Genomic DNA, 6,140 nt, shown 5'->3' on the forward strand with positions numbered 1-6,140 from the left:
ATAGCATTCTACGCCAAAGCAAAGCAAAGCAAAGCCACTGGCAAAGCAAAACAGCGGAGCGAGAGCGAGATGGTCGGAGAGAGCTGGCCGTACACTGAGAGAAATTCGCATTGGGCGAGCAAGAAAGAATGCAAATCTCTTGACAATGGATCACATACACATCACATACTTGGCATGCGGAAAAGAAATTGTACAATAAAAATTGTTTGAAATATATTACTAAGTAATACATGACTTAGTGAAACAAATTCCCCATCTTATTTATTTTTTATATAATTACGTTGTAAAGCATTAGCATCACATTTATAAAACTATAATTACAATTTATATCATTCTTCTAATATCGTATTTATAATTCTTAACTCACTATTTATTGTTTGTTTTTATTTATTTATTGTATTGAAATTTGTTAGCTTAAAGTCCCTGCTACAACTTTGTAATTAACCGTAATTAATAAAATTTTTTCGCCGTGTACCGCCGGCGGAAGGCGGGAAGAGTGTGAACTTCTCTCTTCGTGCGTGGGCAGCGCCAGGATAGACGACGATGCACCGTAAGTGCAGCAGGAATCGCGGCAGAGGATGCAATGCAGCATTTAGCCATCCCAATTAGCAGTTGCCGGGCAATAGCCATCCCTCTCTCTCCACCTCTCTCTTTCTCTGTCTCTCTGTCTTGGCCAGGCCGACCCCTCTCTCTCGCACTCGCACAAGACCGGCTCAACAGTGGGCTGTGATGTGATTTGGCGAATGTTTACAGCATCATGATGACGACGTAGAACTTGGACTGTTGAATAGATCCGCTCAGAGATCTCAATGCACTGAACAAAAATTGATATATTTTCTGACACGTTATTTTAAGCTTTGAACTGAACAAGTTTCTAAATTAATAAGAAATATATTAGAAATTATTATGCTTAACTAATCTGGGAAAAAAGGCAAATTAATTGGCTCAAATTAATACAAAATAATTTTCTGCGTTCAGAAATCATCTTATGGGGAAAAAGAGAGCTACAAACAGAAAGAGAGAAAGAGAGACAGAGAGTATGGGAAAAAGAGATCTTTATAGAGCCGCTCTATGGCCGACCGACCAACTGTTGCCACTTGCCGGCCACACAGCAAGTTCAAAGGTCGCAGGCCAGGTAGACAGTAGCCACTAATTGGTTGGTAGACAAATACCCATACACAGAGAACAATTTTTAACTTCGCTGCTAATGACTACAAATAAATAAAAGTGTGTGCCAGAGCACAAACATATGTAAATGAATTTATAATTGATACCTGATAACTATTGCATCTTTAGATCCTTTAAAACATTAAAACATAATTTAAAGTTAACTGTGTAGCCAAATTTTGTTGGTATAGGGTTAGATTAGGTAATGAATCCCCTCACTCGTAGCAACACCTAAGAGGTTTTCTAGGGTTAACCACAATTAACGATCGTTAGGTCGCTCGTAAAAAAAAAATAAAAGAACAATTACGATTTTATCCCTGCCTGCAATGTTTTAAGGATTCCGTATGTCCTATTTCCTATTTTTACGACTGCAATAAAGTAATTATGTAACCATTTACCTTAATCCCCATCAACTTAAAGAATAGAAAATCCAAGCTTTCGATCATTTATCAATTAGTAATGAGCCAGCCCATCCATCATTTCTCAATCCTTGCGTGGTCCCATCAATAAGTTACCAAGTGCCCAGCGAATTAATTAATCTGACTCACGGTACTATTTCGGTTTCACAACATTGCTCCACTGTGCAGCCCACTCTCTCTCTCTCTCTGGCTCGCTCGCTCGCTCGCTCTCTCGCACCCAACTCCCACTAGTTCTCCCCACATGAAAACTCCTTGGAAACGACAAGTAAGTCGTTCGTTCCGGCAACCTATCGCCCCTGTCACCTAACCTTGCACTTGGAGAAATTAAGTGGGTGAATTATATATATATAGTAGAATAATATATTGCTATATCTATCTATTCGGCACTATGAAATAATATACATATATAATATGTAAAACGATACATCAGATACATTCGTGGTTAAATGTGATCGGTTCTCTCAGTAAACTAAATTATTATTCCATAGCAGAGAAGTGCCCCCTGCTTTCTCGCCGTGTAGCAGTGACATTGTGGGAGCAACAGTGTGCTCTGCCTCCTTTTTTACAACAGGTGGTTGCGGTTTGGCGAGCGCTCCACACTCCACTCGCGTTTCGCTGGTCCGATTGGCAATTGCCACTCTGTTGGCCAAAGCAATTACAATGCTCCAGCCGGAGATAAATGGGCAAACAAATCGAGAGCGATTCCCTGCAATTATGACGGAATTAATACGTGCTAAAATACATATGTACATATGTATGTGCATAGGGATATGAATGGCATATACATATGTATGTACATGTGTACGCAGGTAGTACGTGCTTTTGGAAATCGAATACATTATCATTTCATTGATGATGGTGATGAGGATGAGACATCACCAGCATAGGAAGGCAAAAATGCGCTGTGGGCCAATGACTGGCTAACTTTTGCCAGGTTCTTGATTTCGAACAAACTCAACAAATACTCGTTTCGATGGGCGGGCCGCGCATATTTAAAGTCATTTTAAGTCAAAGTATCTCCGCCGTTTGCGTGCTTTTCGTTATTTGTTTTAATTTCCCGCGATGTTTTTATTGCCCATAGTAGACAACAGAAAACACACAAAAAAATAAAAAAAAATACTCGTGGAGCGTGCTGGTACTTATGATACTTTTGTTTGTGTTCCTGTCTCGGGAACTGCCAAAATATTATTCCATCTGATTGGGTGAAAGTTTCCAGCTATTAGTTAATACGATTCTTGGCCAGTGCGGATGAAACTTGTAGGTCATTCGCGAGTCGCACGGCAGTTGGTTTTGTAAATTAACGCTGACAACGACAACAAACCACTTGTTGAACTTCAACTCGTTGGATTTGCCCCAACATTTGATAAGAAACCCGTAGTCATAGCTGCTATCGCCAATTAAAATACGAGCGCACATAGATTAAATAAATGAAAATCAATTTCATAGCACCTCGAAATTGTCATTCCATTTGATCTTAAACCAAATATATCATTGCGAAATTATTACATTTGTGTTTTATTTGGTGTTGTGGCGAAAAGATTAGAAGTTTCGGGAGTTCGATGAACAAAAAACTATCAATTGATAAACCAATTCTACTCTTAATTGTAAAACCGCCTAGTTGCTCTCACTACATGCGATTTCTTGGGTAAATATTTGCAATTAGATTAGACTACTTCAACTAGCGAAACCCCCAAAACGGCATAGCTACGAATACACACTAATTGCCGTCATATTACTGTGCTCCATAAAAAAGTCATCGCAATCTGAATTCCTCAGACTCTAAATATTTACGGCGCTCATTCGTAGGGAAAAACTTTGGCCCACACCATGCGTCACTTTTAACCAAAAGTCAAACAGTTTTCTACTGCGGAATCGTGATTGTTAATATTCTTTTGACGACACCACGGATTGACTCACAGAAAGCACCAAAATGTGCGGCTCATTAATGGAGCTACAATTACTGGCATTTCTTGATTTTTTCTTTTGGGTATAATAGAAGAAATATATCTTCGGACTGATTGTTCGCATATAAAAGCGTTTAATTGCTGTTATAAAATATTAACGCTTTCAATAAGGTGCGTCTGATTAAAAACAAATCAAACTATAACCAAACAATCATTGATTGACAACATTTCACAAATGCAATTCATTCCTTATATTCATTTTCTGCATTCACAGAGACACATACATTAAATGTATTAAATAAACCCCAATTATAGTAACTTAATAATTGATGCTCAAATTTGATTAACAAATTTGTCGATTTGTGTAACTCTAAAAGGGGCTTAATGGCATTTGTTGTATTAATTATAAATATTTAAAAAAAAGTTAACATGTAGATGGCGCTGGCATAGTAGAGTGTTAGCCTAGCGCCACCTGTGTTTATCTAATGGCACTATCCATTTAAATTGGTCGCAGTGCGAAAACTTCCTATCTAAATTGCTATTGAGAATTTCAAGTTCAAACTAAAACTGTCGTTTGAAAATCTGTGCTATGTATGCGACAATGGCTGTCGTCTTCCCAATCCACAACTGCAACTGCACCAACATATTTGCGGCGTCCAAACGCCGATGGGGCTGGCGGTGTTGTCTTCAATTTTTGGAATCAACATATTTGCGGTTAGTTTATTGGCCGAGTTCGGGCAGGCCAGTCGGCATTAACCGGTTCCCTGCATCCGAGATCAGAGCGAGGAGAATAATACCGCGACCGATGCTGAGGGCCCATGCGATAATTACATATTTGCGATGAGGAGGGGCAGGTTTAGCAGCTAATTTCGCCACATTGTCACACACTTGGCGAACTTCCAGTTCGCGCTGGAGTCGGAGTCCACTCCACGCCACACCACTGACCCAACTATCCAATTACCAGCGATTGCATGACGCATCGAATGGCTGAGATGCAAAGCTATTACCATATTGCATCCCCAGTAAAGAAGGCGCGGCAAAAAGTCTTTCTTTATCAAATCGATAGAAATTTACAAGACTAATGAAAATATGAAAAATATTATTTTTTCAAAAGTTTGAGCGTGGCAGTTGTGGGCGTTAGAGTGGGCGTGACAACATGCGCTGCATCTATGTCTCTAGAATCTGTATGCTAAATCTCAAACTTCTAGGTTTTCTAGTTTCTGAGATCTCGAAGTTCATACGGGTATAATAAATCCAATTCTCTGCATTATTTTATCCCATTGCTTCCAAATAACTAACCTTTTGAATGGATTTCCGGTTTTTTTGTGAAATCATTGAGTAAATAGTAAAATTTAAATATATTCGATAATAATATGTATCCATATGGACGCACATGAACATAAAAACTTACTATTTCATAATATTTTGTAAATGGCCGTTACACATTCTTCATTTTGAAACCTATGCAGGTCTGGCAACACTTAAGAAACCTAAGTTCCAAACCTTTCGAAAAAGAACGCTTGTGTTGACAGCCTGGGCACACACCAGTAAAACGGTGTGGCAACATTCACAATTAAGCCTTAAATCTAAATAAAAATCTTACCTTCAATAGAATTTGTAGCAAAATAATAAAAATAAGCAGGCTGTTATTATTATTTTTGTAAAATGTTAACTCAAAAACATCCCATTGGTTATATTCCAGTTGTTTCAAATTGAAATTGGCCCGATTTGCACTAGCTAAAATGTAAACATTTTATTGTTTCCAGTTTCGGTCTTACATATTTTTTGTTTATTCTAAATTTTTACGGTTCTCATGAATTTTCTGTTAACTTTTTGCTGTTTTAATTTTAGTTTAAAAATGTGTTAAATCTAACTTGTATTCTAGCTTGCACTTGTTTATTTATTTTTTTTTTTTTTTGGGAATTCAAAGATACAGTCGAACTTCGATAACACAAACCGCCATCTGCCAGCAAAAATAAAAAAAAAAGAAATGCGATTATGGTGACCCGTGGTTCGTGGGCATTGATTGGATTCGATTTAGATTGATGCCAACGAAATAGAGAAGCCTGTCTGCGTTATGGAAGTTTGACTGTAGTGATATATATTTCTTTCGTATCCAATGAATATCTGCGATCGATCCTTCTGCCGCTCTGAAAACTATACTCTCTTGAAATATCTTCATTTAACGCTCTTTTTATATTCGGCATTCGTTGCTGTTGACACACGTTTTTCATTTTGTTTTCATTTAAAAATAGTTAACTTTATACTTGTGTTTAACATTATCATACAATTTTAGCTTATGTTTCTTCCAAATGATGTTGGCTTCTTCTTTTTAAGATAAGTTAGCTCGCTCGCCAAGTCAGTGAACTCGGTTGGAAAAAAACTTTTGGGCCAGCGAAGTGTGGGGTTTCCTCATTGCGAAGTTTCACTGTTCGGAAAATACTGACTGAAAGCGCTACAAATATCGGCTATATAACAATATTCGCCCATATGCAATACATTTCGCCAAGTTGCGAATTTGAAGGCCTAAAATTTGTCGAGGCTGCTTGGACTCCAAAATTGACTACACTAGCATTGCGTTAAATTGCTTTACGTTCTACGGAACCCTTTTGATTGATTTGATGATTGCGCCAATTGTTTATTTAATTTT

This window comes from Drosophila simulans, chromosome X, assembly GCF_016746395.2.
Source record: "Drosophila simulans strain w501 chromosome X, Prin_Dsim_3.1, whole genome shotgun sequence".
Classification (NCBI taxonomy): domain Eukaryota; kingdom Metazoa; phylum Arthropoda; class Insecta; order Diptera; family Drosophilidae; genus Drosophila; species Drosophila simulans.